General features: G+C 52.3%; 1 long non-coding RNA gene across 3 annotated transcripts; it reads right to left on the bottom strand.

The window, feature by feature from the left end:
* Positions 1-1,210: 1,210 nt before the first annotated feature.
* Positions 1,211-10,573, bottom strand: LOC116660629. 3 transcript variants are annotated; one of them, XR_004316209.1, is made up of 4 exons: positions 10,052-10,573; positions 9,797-9,933; positions 5,272-6,780; positions 1,211-4,676 (listed from the first exon to the last, which is right to left on the bottom strand). It is a non-coding gene; the product is annotated as an uncharacterized LOC116660629 (long non-coding RNA). The 3 variants fall into 3 exon arrangements; XR_004316208.1 differs by having other exon boundaries at positions 1,211-5,393; positions 10,052-10,568; XR_004316207.1 differs by having other exon boundaries at positions 1,211-6,780; positions 10,052-10,566.
* Positions 10,574-11,302: the final 729 nt, after the last annotated feature.

Genomic DNA, 11,302 nt, shown 5'->3' with positions numbered 1-11,302 from the left:
CTCTGTTATTTCCAAAGGAAAATGCGTTTAGTCAGTGCATCTTCTCGTTTGCTTTGCCACAGCACAACTGCAGCTGGAAGGAGAAGCGTGAGTTGGTTAAAAGGAAGGTGGATTGTGTGAGTTTACTTTGGTTCTGTCTTAGAGACTGTGTGTGTATATTTGACTCTGTCGTCTAAGTAAAGGGCCACACTTCTTTATCTGCAGCTACGAAATTCACAAAGCTCTGACAAATGAAGTTTGTATAAATCTTTTCAGTCAAGTCTGCTCTAGCCCAGTATGAGGCTGGCTACACCCTGTGCCCCATGGGCAGCGTGTCTGATCATGAGACACGATCCCAACCCTACTGGGAGGTTGCGTGATAATAATTCTTAATTCTGAATCACAGCTATGCCCGCGTGACTTGCTGGAGGGGCTGTGGACTTGCCCTGCATACACACGGCTTGGAAAACCTAAGCATTATAGAATGCTATTACACAGAAAATAAAATAGTCTGGCCTTCAGCTCCAATCTACTTTGTAGAAGAAACTGTCTTTAACACCCCTTTTCAGGGCTTCTGCGGAGCTGCTGTTGTAAATGTAACTGACGTCTCTGCATATTTTATTTCCTGATTCCAGGCCTTACGACAGGACTTGCTGCCGTAAAAGCTGGGGGAGGAAGTACTCTTGTCACCATCCACCCCCATCTTTAAATATTTACCTGCATTTCTGATTCTATCAAAAGACCCAGCAACTCTCAACACCCACGAAATAAAATAATCAGTGCCCTGCATATGCTGCCTTTCCCCACTCTCCCTCGCCCATCCTTATGTAACTCCCAGTGCGCAAACCCTCTAAGAAAATTATCGGTATCTTAACATTTCAAATTTTTAGTAGTTTTCTACCTGCTTATAAATGGCTTCTAAAACTGAAACTCAGTGATGGCATGAACACTGTTATGAATATGTAGTGATGTTTAACTTTGAAGCATGTAATGTCATGGCAGCCTTGGGACGTGGGACTCAACAAATGAGAGTCATTCCAGAATGTTTTAAGCATCAAGGCTAAGGGAGTCTCTATTTCTCTCTCCTAACCTACTGAACCTTCCATCACAGACACAGAAAACAAACTGATGGGTACCCCAGGGAGGGACAAATTGGGAGTTTGGAGTTAGCAGATACACACCACTATATACAAAACAGATAAACAACAAGGTCCTAGGGTGTGGCATGGGAACTATATTAAATATCTTATAATAATCTAGAACGAAAAAGAATATGAAAAAGAATACACGTGCATAACTGAATCACTACGCTGCCCACCAGTGACCGACACAGCCCTGTATGTCAACGGTACTTCAACAGGGAAAAGAGAAGCGTCTCTGCCTCCATTACGGACCACGTGCCATTTTAGCTCCCACACATTTGCAATGTTTGAAGATTCTATCTGGTAACCGGAAATCTGGGCATTTTACTGTAATTGCAATTTTATTTCACAGGTATCCTGGATTCTCATCCTACAGTACCAGGCTCCTTTCACAGAATCCGCGGAAGACAGTTTGGACACGCCATTACTTTAACCTCAGTGGTTTATATTGATGAAATCACCTGCGGGGGCCGCAAAGCGCTTCTGTGATGTTTGTGCAGTTGTCGTCCCAGTGTTCCTTCCTTTCCCCAGATTAATGCATAGATGGATGCTGGGGACGACTGAGCCCGTGACGCTGTGGGACTCTGTTCCTTCAGCCTGTTCGTTCTTTGTTCTGTTTGCTGTTCTCGGGCGGGTCTGGAAGCCGTTTCTTTCCTTCACATCCTCATTTTTTCCCAGTGTAATTACATAGTTATGTATCGAACATTTACCCAGTGAGTGAGAACCTGCTTTCTGTGCTTCACGCGGACGAGGCGCTTCCCCCTCACAGCAGCCTGTGGCTCTCTCACAGGGAGGAAACCAAAGCACAGAAGTCCGATGTCGGACGCTCTTAATCACTGGGCTTCTTGCAGTGTGATAAACAAGGCCCGAAACACCCCAGAGGCCAGGATTTACACACAGCGTAGTTCAGATGAAACGCTGCCCTGATTTCTTCATAGAAGAGAAGACACTGAGTCAGTGCTGTCATGTTGTCTCTGACCTGTCTGTTTCTCCTGAAAATATATTTGCGGTTTTCTTTCAAAAGCTTTTTTTTTTTTTTTTTTCATCTTTGAGGCCAAAGGAGCTTAGAACAGCCCTGCATTCATGAGAACACACACTTTGGGAATGAGTGTTTGAGAGCACATGGCGAGTGGAGTGGCCACGTCAGAACGGGGACCTTTCAGAGGACACTGTTCCCAAAGTTAAGGAAGAAAAACAGGCAGCATCGTGCACAGACTAGGGCGTAACGCCCGTGAACACCTGTGAACAGTCTCTTCTCAACTGTTCATTTACTCTGAGCTCCGCTGACAACAGTAAACATCACGATGCAAGTTTGTGGTCGCCTGTCCTGACTCCCTCGGAGAGTGTCGCTGGTCACAGCGCTGAGTCACGGCGTGTCGGGGCGAGAGTCCCTCCACGCGTAGGAACCGTGGCTTTAAAGTCGTTTGGCTCAGACGTCTCACTCGGCGTCCTCTCCCATTAAGCTGAAGGGCATGGAGTCCGCGAACCTGGAAGCGCCCTGAAACGTGCACGAGCGCGGCCCCACGGAGCCCGGATTCTGGCGCCCAGGCTCCCGAGCAGCCTCTGGTCTCTGAAGAAGACTCTGAGACGAGGCGCTTCCATTATTACTTTGCTCTTAAGCTTTTACTTATATTGTGTACGAAAATAGTCAACTTTGCTTTTCATTACACGGTGTTGCAATAAAACCCTGCACTCATTCTCACCCCGGAGGCTGGGGGCCCCATCCCCAGGCCCCTGTCACTCACTCTCCTTTCCCGGGGTCTGGACCGTCCGTCGTGGACTTGGCCTTCCCCCCGTCCCAGGAGTTTTGTTTTCCTTGGCAGTCTCCTTCAGGACTGCGCAGAGCGCTGAGAGGGGCCCAGGAAGGGTCCCTGTGTTGCCAGAGACGCACGAACTGCACCTGGACATGGTGTCAGGACCCCGAGTCGGTGGGGAGCCCTGCACCCCCTGCGGACACGGTGTGGTCTGTGCCCTGCTCCTGGCTGTGGGCTCGCTTACTTTTGGTCTTAATTGTCGCATTAAAAATGGGCAAAATCCTCATCAAAGACCCTCTGTTAGATATCTGTGTGGTCCAGAGGAGCTTCTCAAGCCAATGGAATGCCTCACAATTTGGGATTTGCAGACGATTATGATTAAATGAGGCACAAGGTGCCCTCCTTGCCACGCTCTCTTCTGTCTCTCACACACGCACCATCACACACACAGAAACACTCACTCGTGCAAAGCATTTGGACTTACACTTCTCTCATCTTTTAAATGACCCTCCATCTAATTGCTCTATGCATTCCTTGCCAAAAAATAAAAAAACAAAAATAAAGAGCATCTGACACAATTTTTTCCTGAACTGTATAGAAATGGCCAATCAATTCATGTAAAATTTGTTAGTTTCAACTGAGATTTTAATTTTGATTCTGTCTTCATTGTGACTGCTTGGCTTCAATAAAGCAATTTCACAGTGGTTTCTAAGCCACTGTGACACCTCGTCCCACCGCACAGGAGCTGACTGTCACACAGTGACAGGCAAAGCGCACCCTGGAGAGCCTCTCAGAGCTCAGAAGTCAGGCAGCCGCGATTCGCCAGCAGGGCCTGGCCTTCCTCCGGCTTCGCCCTGTGTTATGCGATCCGCCTCGCAGGGCGCTGTTTAGGATAGAATGACACCACACGCAGGAGCACTGAGTAAAATCGCCTGCACGGAGCAGTTACGAGGGTTTCAGTGAGGCCTAAATAGGATAAATTACCTATTTCCTGTCCTTGACACACAGGAGGTACTTAAAGATAAGGGCCCCCTCTGACGTCAGCTTCCTGAGCAGCGCACACTTGGTCGCAGGAGTTACGATGATGACAAGATGGTCTATGGGACGCAGCCCCACAAAATAAATGAGGCCCCTTTTGTGAAACAGACGCTTAGTGTCTGGAGTGAAATGTGTCTGGATCGCTCTGGGTCAACGGAAGAAAAGCCTAGTAAGGCTGGCGACTGGGGTGGCGGTCCTGGCCAGGGTCCGAATGCGGTGGGTCTTGTGGTTTGCCCAGAATTCAGGTGGGGCCCTCAGGGCGGGGGCTTGTCAGCCTCAGGGGCCCCCTCAGCTCAACGGTGATGGCCCCACGCAGACTTCCTCCGTTTGTGACGCTGCTGCTTCCAAGCGCCTTCCCCTGGTCTCCCACACTGGCGTAAGGACCCACCAGCCGGGCCTCTCTCCACGGAGAAGGGAACCCTTGTCAGAACCCAGCACGGGGCCTCCTGGGGCCTGCACGCAGCTCGGGTTTCTTCCAGCCTCTCCCTTTTCATCTCTCTCTGTCGCCTGCAGTGACTCTGGAGCTGGAGTCCACTCCTTCTCCGTTCACACCCGCTGAGGGGCAGCCCTGCCCTGGGAGGGCGGGCGCACACGGCCCGGCAGCGTCCGCACCGGCGGGGCGGACACCGTCACACCATCTGAGGCACCGCCACCTCATCCACGTGCGGGACTACCTGCAGAACGGGGGGTGTGTTCCCACCGACAGGGTTCCTTCCAGAGCGGGGCTTCCCCGTGTGGGGAGCAGAACGGAGGACGTCCGTCCCTGAGGGGAGAGGAGGGTCTCCTTGCTTTTCCCAGCTGTGTGCTGGGAGGCATGCCCTTCTCAGGCCTCAGTCCTCCCTCCCTCCCTCTGTTAGAGCAGAGAAAGGGGGGCGCAGGCCAAATTCGGGAAATCCCTACATCATGTGAACAGCGGGGTCCCGGCAGAGAAAGAAAAGCAGGAACTTCTGGCTGATAGAAGGTCACACATTTTGGGGTGACAAGTGCCCTGGAGACCAACAGAGAAAGATGGGAAAGAGGCAGGAGTCTCCAGTGACCGAGTGTAGCCTTTTGCTCATTATGCCCTCATTTCATTAAAATTAGCCCCGCAGATCAGAAGCCCCTATCATGCACACTTCCCATCCAGACTAAGTAAGGACAGAACTCCCTCCTCCCTTCGGGAAGGTGGAGCTGGGATGGAAATCAGAGAACACGACCCCAGACCCTTCCCTCTGCAGCAAGCATTCTGCTCATTCATTTTTACACCCCGTGTAGCCAGCTTGTCAAAGAAACTCGGGGCAGCCGCACAGCTGAGCTGCCCGCTCCCCCCGAGAGCGTCCCATCCGCCCCTTGACACATCCCTGCTTCGTTGTCTTAACCTCCGCGTCTCCTCTCTGGATCCTCTCTGCAAGACAAGGTCTGAATCACGGCCACACGCCCGTGGAACACCAGCGGCCAAAGCCGTAGACACGCTGTTCTCAGGAGCAGGAACACGTAGCAGCTGAATTGAAAAAAAAAGTGTGGTTGGTTTCCAGTGGTTCACACACCGTTGTCATCCGATCCCACATCCCACTGGGCTAGAGCCAGTTTTAGGGTTCGTCCTATTGAGACGGGGGAGTCAAGGTGCAGAGGGTAAACGAACTGTCAGGGAGCCCTTGGTGGGCGAGTCCCGCAGCCGGGGGAGGTCCAGTCCTTCTGACCCCGAGTCTCCCTTTCCTGTGCCCCCGTGAGCCCCCATGCGCCCCCAGAAGACGATGCCCACTTGGCTCAAAACCAGCGTGGCCTCTCTGCTGGCTCTGCCTGGGTCTCAGAGGTGCCCAGACCCTTCAGAATCACTTAGAATTGAAGTTCAGGATAACAGCTTCCCAGAAGTTTCCCAACGGCAGCACGTTCTTTACCCCGTATCTCATGTCTGACCCCAGAGGTCATCCATGCATCCGACTGTGAAGCCCTGGCTGTAAAACCAAGCTCCCATGGCCCCCAAGCTCTGAGCGAGTGTGCCGAGCTGGGCTGGTCCCCCCGGTGACGGGCATCCGTGGCCCTCAAGTGACCTACGTGTTCGCACCGTCTATTGCGTTGAAAGGAAGGAGGCTCATTGTGAAAAAGAGGGGCCACGGCCATTGAATGATTAATTCTGTTTCACCCACTGGCAGGTGAGTGTTCGCTTCCCCCTCTGCCGTGGGAGGAGAGCAAACTGAGCTTCTGCTTCAGAAACGCTAACTAAAAGGAAGCCCCCCCAGTGACTGCACTTCCCTGTGAACCCAGTGGAGTGTCACTGTGATCTCCTACTGCAGAGAGCGGCTGAATGACGAGACCAGTTAGAGAAAGTCTGGTCAAACTGAAAAGGGCGGCGTTCCTCCTCCGCATGGAGTTACCCGGGGGCTTCAGTCGCCACGGGACACGGACATAGTTTTCACAGAGCGTGGCTTCTGCTTGTTGACCAAGCTGAGTCCCTGCACCGGGAACCCGGCGCCTCTTCTGAAATCTCTGGATGGTTAATGTTAGTTGCCATAGACTTTTGGACGCCAGCCATTTTCCACCACGAAAGACAGAGCTGGGAATAATGATTACGTAAGAGGCAGTATCTCAGACCGAGACCCTTCGAGGCGGCGGGCAGTCCTCCATCATGATGACCAGGGCCTGTCAAGTGCCCCGGCGCGGCTTCTGCTGTCATTCCGGGTCCTGCACAGACAGTGGCCGGCGGTCCCGGTCTGCCGCCGCCGCCAAGCACGCCGACAGCTCGGCCTGGACACGCGGGGCAGCGCTCAGAACGGTGCTTACAGTGCACAGTGCCTTGTCTGGGTGCCATTTATCACGTGGGAGACGCTGCTCAGTCTATCAGTAGCCTTGGGTTTGGCCCTGCTCTGTGCAAGACAGAATTCCTAATGCTGTAGGGGAAAGAAAGGAATCTGTTAGGATCTCTGGTCTCAGGAAGCTTACAGCTGACCCTCTTGGAACCCATTTCTGGAGAGAAGGACACTGTGGAAGGCCTGGCTGGCGGAGGCAGAGGTGCGCTCTTGGCCCTGCAGTTCTGGCCCCGGGGGTGCAGGTGGCAGAAAGTGTCACTGTGACGTGTGTGAGTGAGACATGCGGGTGGCAGAGGCTGGGGAGGATTTCCATCCTCATAGTCAGTTTGGAAATACCTCGTGAGAACTTGAAAAAGAAAAGAAACCCCGGCAGGATGTTCTATGGATTTTAGGAGTGTTTCCTGTTGATGGACGTCAGCCCTGGTGGCTATGAATTGCCCTGGGGTGTGCTCAGGGGCAGAGTCCGACTCAGCAGTTCTGTAGTGAGGTCCAGGGTGACCCTGGATCTCTAACAGCTCCTTGGAGCAGCCTGGAGCAGCCCTGACCTGGAGCCATGAGGCTGAGCCCCTGACTGAGTGGAATTTTCTTGGGGTCGGACCCCCGGTGTGAGAATTCGCCAGGAAGCAAAGAGGCAGAGCGGGTCTTCGGGAAACCCCGACTCCTGGCACAGGCTCAGATGATGAGAGAAGGAAAGGGGGTCACAGCTGACTGACATCACCCCGAATAATGCCTCCTTGCTTTGGAAAGAGAGAGGGTCCCTGCTGGTCTGTCTGCCCTCCCTGTCACCCTCCAGGGCTCGGGGTTAACCCCAGGCTTGGGAGGGAGCAGAAATAACACAACCACAGTTGGGACCCAGGACGGCCGTCCGGGCCAACCATCCCAGCTCTTCATCGAATCACAGACAATCAGACCACCACGCTGTCCACAAGCAGCAGACTCCCTCTTCCCTCCTCCCTCCTCCCTCAGGTCCCCCTGCCCCGCAGTGCTGTCTCCCCACTGTCGCCTAGAGCCCTGCACACCCATCGCACAAGCCTCCTCACTGCTTCCGTGCCCTCGCTGGCTCCTCTCTGTCTAGAGGTCAAGGTCTCCTCCCTGACAGCGTCCTGTCACCCTCACTTCTCCATCCCAACCCACCACACCGCCGGCTTCTCCTGCCCTCTGCTCGGCGCACACTGAGCGCCTGGACGCACATCTCCGGGCCCTGACCCAGAGCTTCCGCTGCCATAGACCTGTGTTCCTGGTGAACCCTCTCTCTGGGCGCCCCTTGCCTCCGGACCTCTCAAACCCCCACGTTTCTTCTCTGAGGGAAACCCGCACAAGAGTCAGGACCCGACTCAGGTGTCGCCCTCTCCAAAGCCTCCCAGCCGTCCAGGCTGAACCAGTTACACCCTTTGCCCTAGATGACGCTTGACTATGATCTTAGTTTCTTCACACATTCAGGAACTTTGTCTTAAGCACATACAGGAGACTTTATAACAGCACCGTCCGGCTTTTGTTGTTTATTTCTTTCCCTTCTAGATGACGTGACCCCAGGGCAGAAAAAACGCAACTTCTGCTTCATGGCTTTTGTTCTTTATTTTAGCGGCAGTAGGGTGCCACGGTTAAGAGTCTGACATCTGAGAGGCTGAATTCGAAGCAAGGTTTTAATCACCGGGAAAATTAATGAGCCACGTGGAGCCTGCTTCTTGAGTTTCCCGATCTGCAAAATGAGGTTAATAGTAGGACTTGTCTTCTGAGCTTCCACGAGGCTCACGTGAGTCTGACTATAAATGCCTTGCTAAGAGCAATGCTAATAAGCGTTACTTAATGATGTTAGGATCCCCAGCATCCAGTGTGGAGGCCGACAGGTGCCCAGAAGGCGCTGCCCGAGACCAGTCACATGGGGCTGAGGAGTCGGTGAGATGCCCGGCCGCGTGACCCGAGCCGTGACGCCAGGTCATCACAGACGGTGAATCAGGGTGCCCACAGCCTCTTTTGCAGCATGGTCCATGTGGGTCTTTTCATTTTCTGACTTAAAATGGAAGGAACCTAAAAGCAGGAACAAGTTCGTGATGAAAGGCCTGTTCCCACGAACTGGCTTAGCCAGAAAGGCAGCGCCCTGGGTCACTGGTTAGGGAATCCGGGACTGGGGAACGGTCAAGTCCACGGAAACTACCGTGCAAAGTTAGGAGGGATCCCAGACTCGTCCTGGCCTGTCTACAGTGACTTCACGCTCCAGCACCTGAGGCGGGTAGCCTGGAGCACTGATGCCCGAAAGTGTTTCAGGACAGGATTTGGACTGAGGTTCTGACACCGTGTCGGGTCTATAAGCAAGAATTCATGTGCTAGAAATTCGGTGACCATCCAGAGCGACGCTTCTCCGACTGGTTGGTTTGGGGACCCCTTTTCACTCTCAAAAATCACTGAGGATCTCAAAGTCATTTTGTGCATCACACAACATTTTTGTGATTTACATCAAAAGTGACAAAGGCCCTCTAGATAAATATCATACACAGAGGAGAGACCAGGTTAAATAAAATGAAATAAAATGCGTCTTTGCTCCAAACTGAACAAAAATGTACAAGTTTACCTCAGGGAAAAGGAGACCTTGAATCCATTCGACGATGATCTTGGCGAAAAAGAAGTGTTTTCCCTCAAAATAAAAAACTGGATTAAACCTATTCTTCTTTTTATTTCTTAAGTGTTGAGACTTTTGAAAATTGAAAGAAGCATTTAGCTTACGCCTCAGGGAACGAGACACAAGGATGTGTGTGCTCTGACTGGAGTGACCGTCCCCCCACGGCAGTGGCAGGGAGGTGCCAGCTGGGGTGTTGTCTGCACCAGGAGGCAGCCGTCTAGGGAAGGACCCTCCTGCCTGATGCCTCCGCCCACGTCCGCTCAGGCTCCCGTGGGAGCGGACTGTCTGTCAGAGCTTCCTCCCCTCTGGATTGACACAATTGCCTCTCCTCTGCAGAGGCAGTGGGACTCCTTCCACTGAACCGGCCGCACCATTAAAAAGAACATTCGGATTCATTTATCACCAAGGAAGTGAAGTCTGGTTGCTAGGCACAGCAGTGTTGCCATGGGACCCACGGTGTGAGGCCGCCTTAGTTATTACCTTATATTTCCATCTCCAATTAACACTCCCAGCCGCGTCTGACATTCGCTGCCACAGCAGATTTGCTTCCTACGAGGGTCTCCGACATTCATGTGTTTTATTCATTCTTTTCCTTCCTTCTCTCAACATGGGACTCCCTGTTGATTAAAAACAACAGTTTAACTGAGCAATTAAGCTATTTCCTTATACCAAAAAAAAAAAAAAAAGCTTGCTTTTTCTATCACAACTGCTAACAGTCAAGCCTCTAAATCTTACCATTTCCCGACAAATTCTTAGGCCGGAAGCTTCTTCCAGGAGGCGCGTCCCCATTTTGAAATGAGTGTGAAAATGTCTTCGGCCTCTCGTTCCTGCCAACGTGGTCCTAAATGTTTGAAATTTGTTTTCCAAACGAGTAAGTGCCTGGCAGTGCATGAGGACGCCCTCCAGCGACCGGCCAGACCTGCCCCCTTGCTGGAAAGCTCCGTCTGTCCGAGCGGCCTGGGCGCCCCCTGAGGCCGCGGGGGTGCGGGGCTGGGGAGATTTGACTTGTGGTTTTCTTAGAACCGGTTCTCTGTTCCTGCCCCGCCCCAGAGCCTCCTGCCGAGCCTCCAACTTTGTCCTCTTTTACAGCCTCAAACGTATTAGAATCTTGTGCAGAATTAAAATTCCCTTTGCTTTACTTCTGCCGTTACCAGTATCTCTATGGGGCGAGGGGTCTGGGCAACTCTATCCAGGGAACTAAGGAGAAAAGATTGTCTAGATCTGTCCCATCTCTCCTGTGGGAAGTTTGACTTGCGCACTTACCACACATTAAGAAGAAGAACGAAGTCTATTTATTGTTGTTCTGGGAGGAAGAAGGAAGCCGTGAGGCCAGTCTCTGCCCTCCCACCGCCCCACCTTCCCAGCCCTCCCCGGGCATCGGCCTCCAGGGGGAAGGTGGGACGTAGGCGCTCCCATCGGGCGGATGGCCAGACCCCGCTGTCATCATGGGCCGCGTGTGAAAGTGCGAGGCTCTGTCCAGGACGCCGTGTCACCCACCCCAATTTCCGTCTCACGACCAGGACTTGATCCTTCTGATCCTCCCAGAACTGTGGCTTCTCAGAGTCCAAACGTTTAAAACCTTTGTGTCATTTTTTCAGTCCCAGGACTCACTCAGGTCTTCAGGACTGTGGAGCATAATTGTTAGCAGTCCCCCTGCTGTGTCGTGCTTGAGAAAGCCAGGTTTGCTGTTCAGACTTGTCTCCACGGTCGCTGCTGCCTTGCTGGCTAATAAGAGATTCTTCTAACTTTTTCGTCATGTTTGAAATGTGCAAAGTGACTCACACGTCTACACCTCTCCCCGCCTTTGCACAAGGTAATCAGCACCAAATTCGTAAAGAACGTCAAACGGTAAACATTACTTTCATTTCACAAACCCAACACCTAAGACTCCGATAAGAGTAAAAAACATTAGAAATACCCTTGTTATCACGTCACTGATGAAAACAATCGAATTCGAGACGTTAAGAGACTAAACAAATTCCTGCA

This window comes from Camelus ferus, chromosome 30, assembly GCF_009834535.1.
Source record: "Camelus ferus isolate YT-003-E chromosome 30, BCGSAC_Cfer_1.0, whole genome shotgun sequence".
In the NCBI taxonomy this organism is placed as follows: domain Eukaryota; kingdom Metazoa; phylum Chordata; class Mammalia; order Artiodactyla; family Camelidae; genus Camelus; species Camelus ferus.
Note: the sequence above shows the minus strand (reverse complement) of the source record. Positions and strands in the feature narration are given on the sequence as shown.